General features: G+C 44.8%; 1 long non-coding RNA gene across 1 annotated transcript in view; it reads right to left on the bottom strand.

Moving 5' to 3' along the window:
- Window positions 1-14,316, bottom strand: part of LOC141259550 (uncharacterized) — a 348,768-nt gene that overhangs the window by 85,250 nt on the left and 249,202 nt on the right. The gene's annotated exons all lie outside the window — the stretch shown is intronic.

Genomic DNA, 14,316 nt, shown 5'->3' on the forward strand with positions numbered 1-14,316 from the left:
AACCACCAGCATCCACCAAAAAGGGTCCGGCTCCGGGTGTCCCAAGGCCCAGGGGGCGCGTCAGAACATTTTCATCACCTTTCACAATCACCAATGGGACAAGGCAGGGATGTTCTCTGTCCCCTCTCTTATACATCCTAGTGACGGAGCACCTGCTCTCATCAATTCGCCATAACCCCAATATTAGGTGGATTGAGGTGGGAGGCACCGAGTACAAGTGCTCTCTATTTGCTGATGATGTCCTAGTATATATCACTCAATCACATATATCCATCCATGCTGTTATGGCTGAAATAGATCACTTTGTTACATGGTCAAATTTTAAAATCAATGCAGCGAAGTCTGAGGCCCTCGATGTCTCCCTCCCCAAATCCATATAGGATTCCATCCAGTCCAACTTTCCCTTTGCCTGGCCCTCACAGGGTATCAAATACTTAGGAATTCCTATTCATAGAGACCTCTCCCATCTATGTTATCTTAATTTTGGGCCCTTTATTGAACAACTCCATACAGACCACGGTTGGCAAGTTAGAACTGTAAGATTCACTACGTCAACCACTGGTGTTTTGTGGAAAAGCACATGTACACTGTGTTCCAAATTATTATGCAAAAAGTGTTTAGGAGTGATAAGGGAAGAATTTGTTTGTTTGTCAGTTAAACTCATTGATGGTGATGTGTGTCAGGGCTCTTTATATCACTGTAAGCAATTGCAGACACCTGTGCTAATTAGTTTGACAGGTGTGTCCAATGAAAGGCAAGACTACTTAAGAAGGCTGTCTCACATTATTAAGCAGCCTACATTTTCTGCCAAAATGGGAAAGAAAAAGGATGTGTCGGCTGCTGAGAAGCAACAAATTGTGGAGTGTTTAGGTCAAGGCATGACTACAATCAACATTGTGCGATGATCAGGATGAAGTGTCTTGGCAATCAAGAAGTATGTAGCTGATTCACAGTACACACGTGTGCGTGCTGATAAGGGCAAATTGAGGACTCTTTCCTACAGGCAATTACGTCAGGTTGAAAGAGCAGCGGCAAAAAAGCCTTGTCATAGCAGCAGACAAGTTTTTGAAGCTGCTTGTGCCTCCAACGTCCCCCGAACAACAAGATGCAGGGTCCTTCAGAGGTTTGCAGCTGTGCATACGCCATCCTGTCGACCTCCTCTATCCACTTCACACAAGTAGAAACGGCTCCAGTGGGCCAAACATTACATGAAGACTGATTTCAAAACTGTTTTGTTCACGGATGAGTGCCGTGCAGCGCTCGATGGTCCAGATGGATGGAGTGGAGGATGGCTGGTTGATGGACACCCCACGCAAACACGGCTACAGCGCCAGCAAGGAGGAGGTGGAGTAATGTTTTGGGCTGGAATCATGGGGAGAGAGATTGTCGGCCCCTTTAGGATCCCTGAAGGCGCTAAAGATGAACTCCATAATGTATGTGGATTTTCTCAAACAGCACTTCCTGCCATGGTTCAAGAAGAAGAACCGTGTATTTCACAGCAAGATCATTTTTCTGCATGATAATGCACCATCTCATGCTGCACATAAAACATATGCATCTCTGGCTGACATAAAAGGGGACAAACTTATGGTGTGACCCCCATGCTCCCCTGACCTCTACCCCATTCAGAACCTTTGGAGCATCATTAAAAGGAGTGTCTATGATGGCGGGAGGCAGTTCACATCTAAGCAACAGCTCTGGGAGGGTATTCTGTCCTCATGCAAAACAATTGAAGCAGAAACCATCCAAAACCTGACAAATTCAATGGACGAGAGAGTTCAGAAGCTCCTTTCGAACAAGGGGTCCTATGTGAAAATGTAACATCACCTAGAATAAAGTTTTGAGTTGAAAACTGTTTGATTTCAGTTTCTAACAACCTGCTAATGCTTATAATTTCAAAAATGACCATTTTTTTGGTCTTTATTAAAATGAAAAGGTTGATCGAAAAGTTTGGGGGATCTAAGAGTGTGGCAACCCAGTAGTCATGATTACTTCGAATTCTGACAGTATGAGGGTCATGCTGCAGGTAGTGCAGCAAGAAGGCACTTATGTGTCTTGCGCATCTCGGAGCCCCAAAAATTATTTTCCGGGCTAGATGCAGCTAAAAATTATTATTAATTTTAAATCTGGTGAAGCTTTAGTATAGATGGCCTAATAGGATCAGTGCTGCACACTGCTACAAAGCCCAAATTATTTTCCAGTCAAGATACAGATAAACATGATTAGTAATTTTAAATCTGGTGGAGCTTATTATAGATGGCCTAATAGAATCAGTGCTGCACACTGCTACAAAGCCCAAATTATTTTCCAGCCAAGATACAGATAAACATGATTAGTAATTTGAAAGCTTAAAACGGTTGGTAGGGTGATTTTAACCAATCATCAAGCTTTTACTCTCCCCAGGATGACACAGGGGTAGAAAAGTCGTTTCGGATCCATGATTTGTTCATCTTTATGAACGTGAGTCTGTCTACATTATCAGTGGAGAGCCGCGTGCGCTTAACTGTCAGCACACCACCAGCAGCGCTGAACACACGTTCAGACAGAACGCTGGCTGCGGGGCATGACAAGATCTCCAAGGCGCAAGTGGCTAGCTCCGGCCATTTATCCAGATTGGAAGCCCAAAAAGAGCAAGGGTCCAGTGACACAGTCATGGCTTCAATGTTTACTTGGAGATACTCCTGTACCATCGTCTCTAGGCGTTGACTATGTGTCAGACTTCTTGTCTCCTGTGGCCTTGCAAAGGATGGGCTAAAAAAGTGGTGAAATGATTCCGCAAAATTGATGTTACCAGCAGATACTGTGGTTCTGTTATGGTTTGAGTGCTGAACACTTGACGGTCCCACGGTTGGCAAGTTGGAACTGTGAGATTCACTACGTGCACCACTGGTATTTTGTGGAAAAGCACATGTAAGATTCTGCAACAGTCTCTGCTGATACTCCTGCATGCGTGCATCCCTTTCTATGGCAGGAATAATTTCTGCAAATTTACTTTTGTACCGGGGATCTAACAGTGTGGCAACCCAGTAGTCAGGATTATTTCTAATTCTCACAATTCGAGGGTCATGTTGCAGGTAGTGCAGCAAGAAGGCACTCATGTGTGTTGCGCATCCAGGAGCACCAAGTCCCTGTTGTGTTGGTGGCGAGGTAACAATCATGCTTCCTTCCTCTGTCCTCTCCCCCCAACCTCGCACAACAGAAATGTGATCAAGGTCTCCCTCATCTGATGAGTCTTCCATCAGTTCGTCCTCCACTTCTTCCTGGGCTCCTGCACCTTCCTCACTAGTTTGGCTGCTACCATGCGCCCTGGTAAAACCATCTCCCCCACCCTCACATGCCTGCCGCCTTGGTGCTGCCGACCGTCTGGACCTTGCAGATGTTAGCCCTTCCGCATACAACTCCTCCTCCTCTACTTCCTCCACCTCCTCTTGTGCCACCACCTGACTCCGAATTCTGTTTAACATGTGCTCTAGCATGTAAATCACCGGAATAGTCATGCTGATAATGGCATCATCAGCAGTAAACATCTTCGTCGCCATTTCAAAACTGTGCAGAAGGGTGCATAGGTCCCTGATCTGAGACCACTCCTCCAGCGTGATTTGCCCCACCTCTGAATCTCGTTGGCCCAGGCTATACGTCAGAACGTATTGCACCAGGGCTTGTCGGTGCTGCCACAGTCGCTGCAACATGTGCAGAGTTGAATTCCACCGGGTAGGCACATCGCATTTTAGTCGGTGAAGTGGCAGGCCCAACGACTTCTGTAGAGATGTAAGTCGCTGAGCTGCGGGATGCGAACGGCGAAAGTGAGCACACAGCGACCGTGCCCTCTGCAGAAGGCCATCTAGTCTGGGATAGTGGGCTAAAAATTGCTGGACAACCAGGTTCAACACGTGAGCCATACAAGGCACGTGTGTGACATTGCCCCGGCGAAGGGCCGCACCCAGGTTTGCAGCATTGTCGCACACGGCCTTCCCTGGTTTCAGGTCCAGTGGAGACAACCATTCATGAAATTGGTTCTCCAGAGCTGACCACAACTCCTCAGCTGTGTGACTCACATTTCCCAGACATTTCAATGTAAAAACCGCCTGATGACGTTGAGCCCTACTGCCAGCATAGTAAGGAGGTGTGCAGGATCCCTTCTGCGCAGTTAGAAAGCTTGTGGCATGACCAGACAGGCTTTGGGTGCAGGTGGAAGACCGAGAGGAGGTTGAGGAGGCAGAAGCAGTGGAGGAACTTTGACATAAAGAGGATTGACGCACAACTCTTGGGGACGGCAAGACTTGGACAGCAGCCCCTTGTCCTGCTGTCACCATAGTTACCCAGTGCCCAGTCAGCGACATGTAACGCCCCTGTCCATGCCTACTCGTCCAAGTGTCTGTGGTGAAATGCACCCTGTCACACACAGAGTTTCTCAAAGAAGCGGTGATGTTGTGTGCGACATGCTACTGGAGCGCAGGCACACCTTTCTTTGAGAAGTAGTGCCGACTGGGCATCTGGTACTGGGGCACTGCGACGTACATAATGTTATGTTCTGCTACCAGAGCTAAGGAAAGAGAGGAGATCTGTCCCTACGATAGAACTCAGCTTTATCCCTACGATGTAACAGGGAACCTGATCCTGCGATCAGACCTGCTAAAGTCCTAAGCTAGTCTGTACGGAGACCTATAGATGTGGGGAAGGAATCCCTACAAGTACTAAGGACTGGGAGGAAAATGGGACACCTCCTAACAGAAATAGTAGCAGACAGACGAACAAACAAAATATATAGAACATAGAGGTCCATAGACCAAGCAAACTAACAGAGTTAGATACAGAGCACAGGCTAGCTAGAAAGTAGTTAAACAATGAAGTCCAGCAAAGCCAGAAGGGCGGAGCAGGATTAAATAGGCCAACAAGGTCATGTGACCAGCAAAGGAAAAAACCTAAGAACAAGGTTCTAACAGTACCCCCCCTTCTAAGAGGATCCTCCGGATCCCCTAGGACCAGGTTTATCAGGAAATCTCCTGTGAAACGCTCTGATAAGTCTGGACGTGGAAACATCATCCGACCTCACCCAAGAGTTATCCTCGGGTCCGAAACCTTTCCAGGCCACAAGATACTGCAAACTACCTCTATACTGTCTAGAGTTAAGGATGCGAGAAATTTCATATTCCCCGTCCTCCACCACCGGAGGAACAGAGGCAGAGGCGTCACAATCCGATACAACAGCTTTTTTCAACAAAGAGACATGAAATACCAGATTAATTCTCCAGGAGGTAGGAACCTCCAACCTAACAGCAGATTGGTTGACAACCTGAAGCACCTTAAAGGGCCCTACAAACTTGGGACCCAATTTCTTAGAAGGAATCCTCAACCGCAGATTCCTAGAGGACAATCAGACCATGTCACCAACAGCGAACAAAACCTCCTGTCGTTTCCTATCAAAGTAGTCTTTAGATTTTCTGTTGGCCTCCTGAAGATTACCACGCACATCCGACCAAACTCTCTCCAAATCACCGGAAAAATTCTCCTCCTCAGGCACGGCAGATCCCAACTTGGAGAACGACCCAAACGACGGATGTCTCCCAGAACAACAAAAAAAGGTGAACAACCAGCAGAAGAAGATGTATGATTGTTCAGAGCAAATTCAGCAAGTGGCAGAAACTCAGACCACCCCTCTTGATTGTCTGCCACAAAACAACGCAAGAACTGCTCAACATCCTGGTTTTTCCTTTCTGTCTGGCCATTAGATTCAGGATGATATCCGGACGAGAACGACAAATGAACCCCCAACCTGTCACAAAAGGCACGCCAAAAAGGAGCCACGAACTGAGGACCCCTATCAGAAACAATGTCAGTAGGAACGCCATGAAGTCTGACAATTTCCTTGACAAAGGCCTTAGCGAGAGTTTTAGCGCAGGGCAGTTTGACGAAGGGGACCAAGTGACACATCTTGCTAAAACGGTCCACGACCACCCAGATGACAGTAAAACCCTCAGAGGGGGGAAGGTCAGTTATAAAGTCCATAGCCAAATGTGTCCAAGGAGCACTGGGAACCTCCAAAGGACAAAGCAACCCCACAGCAGGAGTATGTGAGGACTTAGATCTAGCACATATAGTACATTGACGCACCCACTTAATGACTTCCTTCTGCCATCCAGGCCACCAAAAACTGCGACCCACCAGTCTCTTGGTCTCAGAGATTCCGGGATGACCTGCCAACCGAGATTCGTGACACTCAACAAACAAATCTCTCCTAAAGGTCCCAGGCACAAACAACCTCCCATGAGGAGTGTTAGATGGGGCATTCTCCTGTGCTTTAAGAATCTCATCTTCCAAAACGGAGTCCAAAGCAGCTATCACAACACCTTCTTGTAAAATGTTCTACTCTTTCTCAGCACCGACTATGGGAGAAAAACTGCGAGACAAGGCATCCGCCTTAACATTCTTAGTACCAGGGATGTAAGTAACGGAGAAATTAAACCGCGAGAAAAACAGTGCCCACCTAGCCTGACGGGCATTCAGGCGCTTGGCAGCATCAAGATATATCAGATTTTTATGATCCGTAAGAACCTGAACGGGAAATTCCGCACCTTCCAAGAAGTGGCGCCAGTGTTCAAATGCGAGTTTAATAGCCAATAATTCCCGATTACCAATATCGTAATTCAGTTCAGTCTCCGAAAAATTTTTTTGAAAAAAAGGCACAGGGATGTAATCCATCCCCGTTATCCTGAGACAATACTGCGCCAACCCCCACAGAGGAAGCATCAACCTCAACCAAAAACGGCTTAGTCACATCAGGCTGCATAAGGATGGGAGCAGAGGTGAACCTCTCCTTGAGATACACAAAAGCTTCAATGGCCTCAGAAGACCACTGAACCGCATCAGCACCTTTCCTGGTGAGATCGGTCAGAGGTTTGACAATACTAGAAAATTTTTTTATGAATTTTCTGTAATAATTGGCGAAACCCAAAAACCTCTGTATCGATTTCAAACCAATAGGCCTAGGCCATTCCTGTACAGCTTGAACTTTAACCGGGTCCATCTCAAAACCTTCGCTGGAGATAATGTAGCCCAAAAAACTAATTCTCTGTGCAGCGAACTCACATTTCTCCAGCTTAGCAAAAAGCGAATTGTCCATTAATAACTGTAATACCTCACGTACGCTCCGCCAATGAGACTCCAGATCCGGCGAATAAATCAAAATGTCATCCAAATACACAACCACATGTTTGCCGATCAAAGGTCTAAGGATGTCATTAATAAGATTCTGAAAAAATGCAGGAGCATTAGTAAGACCAAAAGGCATAACCAGATTCTCAAAATGACCCACAGGAGTGTTAAAAGCAGTCTTCCATTCGTCACCCTCCTTCATGCGCAACAGATTGTATGCCCCCTTAAGGTCAATTTTAGAGAACCACTTGGCCCCCATTAACTGGTTAAACAGATCAGGAATCAATGGCAGTGGGTAAGGATTGCGTACAGTAATTTTGTTAATCTCACGAAAATCCAGACAAGGACGTAAACCGCCGTCCTTTTTTTTTACAAAAAAAAAATCCAACCGCCACAGGAGACTTAGAGGGCCTAATGTGACCGGTGGCCAAACTTGTCTGTATGTATTCCTCCAAAGCCTTTCTCTCAGGAATAGTAAGGTTAAATAAACGACTTTTAGGAAGAGTCGCTCCAGGGACAAATTCAATAGAACAATCATAGTCTCTATGGGGAGGCAAAACCTGCATTCCTTCTCAGAAAAAACTCTCCAAAAATCCTGAATAGGAACAGGCAATTCTCCCCTATCCAAAGCTGCAATACGCCCGTTACAACACTTGTCATAACATTTATGGCTCCAGGATTTAATTTCACTGGTAGACCAATCCAGTACAGGATTGTGAAATTTTAACCAGGGCAATCCCAATATTACTGGTGAAGGCAAGTTATTCAACACTACCAAATCCAATTTCTCATGGTGAACACCATTAATAGTGAGAGGAAATTCACAGACCTTGAGAGTAATATTCTTCAAAGGGGAACCATCCACAGAAACCACAGCAATGGGGGATGATAAAGGTTCGGGTTTCAATTTGAGTCTTTCCAAGAATCCCCCATCAATAACATTCAGAGTAGACCCACAATCAACAAACACCCGAAATTCCATTAATTTTTCCTGAGCAATCGTGGAAGCAGCTAAAAATACACCCTTGGAATTTAAACAGGCAATACGGGCATGACTGACCATTTTTTTTTCTTTCTTGATACGAAGCTCACAGTCTTTAATCAAATGACCAGATTTTCCGCAATAGAAACACAAGCCTTCAGAAAATCTGCGATCTTTTTCTTGAGAGCGAGGTGCCATCGCTCCAATCTCCATCGATTCACCACTGTTAGTACACACATTCTCATAACCAGAAACTGACATAGCAGAGGATTTGCTCTCATTAACCCTTGCACGCAGTCTCCTATCCACCCGTATAGCTAATTGCATAGCCTGTTGCAAATCTTCAGGTGAAGGATAAGCAATTAGCAGGTCTTTAACCCTTTCACTGAGCCCAGCAAGAAATAGACTTTTCAGAGCAGAATCGTTCCACCCTGTTTGAGTAGACCATCGACGCAAATGAGTACAATATTTTTCCACATTACCTGATCCCTGTCTCAAACGTCTTAACTCTGTCTCAGCTGATGAGACACAGTCAGGATCATCATATAATAGTCCCAAAGCAGAAAAAAAACTATCCACTGAACTGAAGCATGTATCACTAGGTTGCAAAGAAAAGGCCCACTCCTGAGGCTCTTTGCGCAAAAGTGACATTATAAACCCTATGCGCTGGGATTCATCCCCAGAGGACTTGGGTCTCAAACGAAAATACAATAAGCAAGCATTTTTAAATGAAAAAAATTCTCGGTGTTCACCAAAAAATAAATCCGGCAAACGTACCTTAGGCTCCAAGAAATGTGCTCCAGGACAGTTACTCACGTGCTGACGGAGCTCAGTCACCTCCAAAGAGAGTCCCTGCAGGTGTTTAGCCAAATCCAGAACCGACACCATGATGGAACAGAAAAAATCTTTCCTTAGAGCATTTGCTGGGCTGGACTTACTGTTATGTTCTGCTACCAGAGCTAAGGAAAGAGAGGAGATCTGTCCCTACGATAGAACTCAGCTTTATCCCTACGATGTAACAGGGAACCTGATCCTGCGATCAGACCTGCTAAAGTCCTAAGCTAGTCTGTACGGAGACCTATAGATGTGGGGAAGGAATCCCTACAAGTACTAAGGACTGGCAGGAAAATGGGACACCTCCTAACAGAAATAGTAGCAGACAGACGAACAAACAAAATATATAGAACATAGAGGTCCGTAGACCAAGCAAACTAACAGAGTTAGATACAGAGCACAGGCTAGCTAGAAAGTAGTTAAACAATGAAGTCCAGCAAAGCCAGAAGGGCGGAGCAGGATTAAATAGGCCAACAAGGTCATGTGACCAGCAAAGGAAAAAACCTAAGAACAAGGTTCTAACACATAAGGTCTCGAAAATCCTCTGTGTCCACCAGGCGGAAAGGCAGCATTTCTGTAGCCAAGAACTTGCAGATGGTGAAATTCAACCTCTTAGCTTTCTCATGGCTAGGAGGAAATGGTCTTTTACTTGTCCACATCTGAGGGACTGAGGGCTGGCTATTGTGCTTAGACGGGGTTGATAAGGGTGTCCCCGGCAAACTGCCGGTCTGTGAGGAAGATGCAGGCGGACATGTTAGGTTGCCTTGATCCAAAGGTGGTGCTATCGATGTCGGACAGCGCTCAACACCAGCTGGTGTTACCACCTCCAAAGAAAATGATGACCTGCCAATCACGCTGGCTGTTGCGGGTAAAAAGGTGGCAGGTCTACGCCCCAAAACAGGTGTGACTGCTGTCCCCCCAGTCACAGAGGATGAAGAGGCCGCGGATGCACAAGATATGGCAGACGGTGGTTGGCCCGGCCGGCTAGGCCGCATTGTAGCACACTGAGCTTCCCACTGCAACTTATGCTTCATGTCCATGTGCCGGTTCATGCATAAAGTACTCAAACTATGTATTTTTTGGCCTCTACTTAGCTTTTGCTGACAAATGTTACAGATAACACGAGTTGGGTCATCTTTATCGATCTGAAAAAATGCCCAGGCTATGCAAGGCTTAGCACCCATGCGACCTGAAGAGCCACCACGACTTGTGGTGAGAGGCAGAGTTGTGTTTGAGGATGCAGTTGTTGACGTGCTTCCAGTAATACGTCTCTGTCCAGGAAGGCGTAACCTGACCTCGTCGTCAATAGCATCTTCCTCCACCTCCTCTGCTGACCTCATCTCTTGGCTGACTGTGGGTTGACAGTAAGTGGGATCTCCAACCTCATCATCATCACCCTGTGCGTTATCACACCCGTCGTCCTCAGAGCCAACCTGTTCCTGCCCTGACAAAAAACTAAAGTTGTCGCTCCAATCAGGTATTTGAGTCTTATCATCATCTTCCTCATTGTCTCCACCAACAGGAGTTACAGTTTGGGAATGAGGGTCTACATTATAGTCAGAACCTTCTGCGTCTGGTCCTGGATCCGACTCATAAAGATTCTGGGCATCAGTGCAGATCATTTCTGGATTCACAGAAGCGCTGGAGTCGACCTCTGATTCCCAGGCTATAGTATGAGTAAACAGCTCTGCAGACTCAACCATCTGTTCTACCTCATACTCAGACGGGCAGCTGGAGATTTGGGAGCTGTGAGGAAGCAAGTGCGATTGGGGTGACACCTTTGAGGACTGGAGTATTTGTGATGTTGAAGTTGATGTGGAGGAGAGCCCACTTAAAGGAGCACTTGATATCCGTTGAAGCACCTGCTGTTTTTGTGCCTCATGTGGAATTTGTAGCGATTGGCGTGGCCGTAAGAAAGGGATCTTATCACATTGTCCGCTAAAAGAAGTAGACATTTTAGTTTGGCTGGAAGATGGTCTTTCTTCTGCAGATGTTACTGTTGCTTTAACACCTACCCCACGGACACAACCTTTTTTCCCCTTCCCAACACGCCTATTCCCCTTTCCACCAGCAGCAGGCCTTTTTCCACTCATTTTGGTGGTTAACTAATTAACAACTCTGGAGTTGTTTGCACAAAAAAACAATGGATGGGAACGGAGCAGAGCTGAGTGGCCAAACTGTGGTATTAGGCCAAAACTATTGGCTGGGTTAGATGCAGAAAAAAATTATATTCAATTTGCAACCTGATGGAGGTCAGTATAGATGGACTAATAGAGAAAGTCACACACACTGCTAGAAGGCCAAATATTTTTTCAGAGCTAGATGCAGAAAAAAATATATTCAGTTTGCAACCTGATGGAGGTCTGTATAGATGGATTAATAGAACAAGTCCCACACACAGCTAGAAGCCCAATATTTTTTCAGAGGTAGATGCAGAAAAAAATATATTCAGTTTGCAACCTGATGGAGGTCTGTATAGATGGATTAATAGAACAAGTCCCACACACAGCTAGAAGCCCAATATTTTTTCAGAGGTAGATGCAGAAAAAAATATATTCAGTTTGCAACCTGATGGAGGTCTGTATAGATGGATTAATAGAACAAGTCCCACACACAGCTAGAAGCCCAATATTTTTTCAGAGGTAGATGCAGAAAAAAATATATTCAGTTTGCAACCTGATGGAGGTCTGTATAGATGGATTAATAGAACAAGTCCCACACACAGCTAGAAGCCCAATATTTTTTCAGAGGTAGATGCAGAAAAAAATATATTCAGTTTGCAACCTGATGGAGGTCTGTATAGATGGATTAATAGAACAAGTCCCACACACAGCTAGAAGCCCAATATTTTTTCAGAGGTAGATGAAGAAAAAAATATATGCAGTTTGCAACCTGATGGAGGTCAGCATAGATGGACTAATACAACAAGTCCCACACACAGCTAGAAGCCCAATATTTTTTCAGAGCTAGATGCAGAAAAAAATTATATTCAATTTGCAACCTGATGGAGGTCAGTATAGATGGAATAATAGAATGATGCTATGCCCAAAAGATTTTACTTCACTAGGTGCAGTAAAACAATTGGTATTCTATACACAGGTGGTATATCTTGCAACACAGATAGGCTACTCCACTGACTAACACACTCTGCAATAGGCCAAAAAGGATTAGCTTTGCTAGATTCAGCCAAATGCTGTGAAAAAAACTTGCACAGCACTGGCACAGACCTGCCTGGCAAAAACTGATAGGAACTGATGTAAACTAGTCCTGAAAAGGACTCCAATTACAATTAGTCTTTACTCCCACAATCTATCTATTTAAGAGCACAGACCTGCCTGATAAAAGTCGTAGGAAATGCTGTAACCTAGTCCTTAAAAGGACTGCAATCACAACTATTCCCTACTCCCAAGCTATCTGTAGATTTGTGCGAAAATTGGCTTGAAATTAACAAGGTATAGCGCACACAGCAACAGCGGTGCCGTCTAACACGCAGCTGCAGCAGTGAGAAAATGGTGGCGACGGGGAAAATGGCTTGGTCTTATAGGGCAAGGACATGTGACATACACTGCCAATGACACATGCCCTTGCTTGTGTGAAAAAAAGCACTTCGCTCCGTGTGTGCGCTGCTGATAGGCTGACAGATTGCACCTCCCCATTGTAAATGCGGGAAAGAGGAAAAAAATGGAGATCTTCATTGTTCCTGCAGAGATCCATCCCCTGCCCCTCCCCCCACCCCGCTGTACACTCAAACTGCGTATTAACATTAATTTTCATCATTACTGAGAAAAAATCCAGTTATGATTTTGGTGCACGAACAGTTATCGAACATAACCTCGAACAGCCGAATTTTTCTCAAATTGTTCGTGTTCGCCGAACTGCTCGAACACCGCCCAAAACAGCTCGAATTTGAGATTGGCGAACAGTTCGAGTAGAACAACGCTCATCTCTATTAGTAACCTCATTAATAACCTCACTGTTTATGCTTAATAATGAATAAATCGAGATGTTTTAAAAATATTGTTTCCAAACTTTTATAATTTGCATTAAGATGTTTATCAATCCTGTTATTTCTATAATTCCATGACTTTTCCTTATTGCTGCTTCAATTTAAACGTTGAAGAATATATCCCATCAAAGATTAGTCTGGGACAACTCCTTTACCTATACTCATTATTTTGTCAAAATGCCTCATTGTCTCAAAACTTCTCAGAACCTATCTTGTGGTTATGGAACATCACTTAAAACACTAACTGAATATTCATGCTCTTTCAGCCATCCTAGACTGAAACTCAAACTAATCCACTTTAAAGTAGGGAAAGCTAGAAAATATGTTTCTGATTTTTATTTTTAGATATGATTTCTAATTCTGACATTCCATAGCAGCAGAACAGAAGTCTCTGATAAGCAGCTCACTGTCAGTAGGCAATGTACATACAGAGCCTGGTGGGGGCGGGGTTAGCTTTTTGAGCTCTGCTACATGCTACATCTAAAACCAATGATTGTGTCAATCCTCATAAATTAGGCTTGCACTTCATAAAATGAACAAAACTGGAACTTTTTGGATTACACAGTTCCCAATATCTGTAGGATACAATAAATCTAGAATTACAGAAACCTTCATAACTATATCTAAAGAGGCTGTCTGGCCTTAAACTATAAGTCTGCAGTCACTATGTGTGACTGCAGACTTGTGAATCCTCACATTCCGTGCACTGTGCACTGTGAGAATTATCCGGTGACGGAAGCTGGCAGTCATGTAACCGCAATTATGCGATATACATACTCCCAGCCACATTTCGACTAGAATGTTTCTAGCCTTGCTCAATACACTTGCATTGAGAGAGGCTGTACCCATCTAGTTAGTGTGACATGCAGAAGTAGTGCTGTTACTTTAAAAGCATTCAGCTACTATTAGAAGTAACACAAGCACATGAGACAGGAAGTGTTGTGCTCCAGGAGCATCCAGCAACTAGTGGGGTTAACACAGTCACAGGAGAAGGGGAGTGTTTTAGCTGAGCGCCAGGGGGATTGTGGTGAAGTTGTTTACTGTCTGGTTGGAGCCGAAGAGAAATGTGGTGTGTGTTTTATGTATCTCACAGAAGCACCCCTGCAAGTGAAAAGGATTCAAGTCAGGAGTGAAGTTAAGCACAGGTCAAATAGAGTTCCTGAACTAACAGTGCAGAGTATTGTCAGGCAGAAAGATAAGGACTGGAAGAAATGGTGTCACAGGGATCATCTCCCTTAGCAACCTCCCCTTCCTCCATCTCACTGTGCTGTAAAGAATGCTGTGTTCATTAATGTGCCTTTGCATTAGAACTGTGCTGTCCTGTACTACTGGGAAGACTGTG

This window comes from Phyllobates terribilis, unplaced genomic scaffold (genome assembly GCF_046119375.1).
Source record: "Phyllobates terribilis strain yellow unplaced genomic scaffold, ASM4611937v1 Scaffold_3__8_contigs__length_932513732, whole genome shotgun sequence".
NCBI classification, from domain to species: Eukaryota; Metazoa; Chordata; class Amphibia; order Anura; family Dendrobatidae; genus Phyllobates; species Phyllobates terribilis.